Source organism: Penaeus monodon, chromosome 23 (genome assembly GCF_015228065.2).
Source record: "Penaeus monodon isolate SGIC_2016 chromosome 23, NSTDA_Pmon_1, whole genome shotgun sequence".
In the NCBI taxonomy this organism is placed as follows: domain Eukaryota; kingdom Metazoa; phylum Arthropoda; class Malacostraca; order Decapoda; family Penaeidae; genus Penaeus; species Penaeus monodon.
Window position 1 is genome coordinate 38,791,254 of NC_051408.1, and position 468 is coordinate 38,791,721.

Below are 468 nucleotides of genomic sequence, written 5' to 3' on the forward strand. Positions count from 1 at the left end.
AGTTAGGTGCCACGTACAATACCGACGGCTACTGGGATACTACATACATCAATGAAGAAATCCCCTGTATGTGTGAGAAAATGGTGTCGAAGTGCCCCAGGGGTGTTGTCGATCAGACGTGCTTTGCTCTGTGAACTGTTTGTTTGTTTGTCTCTCGCATTTTATTTAGTTCACTGCCGATGGATAAATCTACTGTTTGCTGTAGTGGACATAACTTTTTCGAAGCAAATAACCCTAACTGTCCATTCGCTTATTTGCTTCCTCTGAAAAGGAACCCTACACAAGAAACTTTTCGTTCATTTTAATTTCATGTTGCGGCTGTTTACTTCTACCTTCGTGTACACTTTACTGTGCGTGTTTAAGGCCATCTATAATATTAGGTTTATTATGTTTACACTGATTTGTTTGATTTTAGTTATCAGTAAATTAACTTCTTGATAGATACTCGGTGGCAAAGCTCAAGAGTAG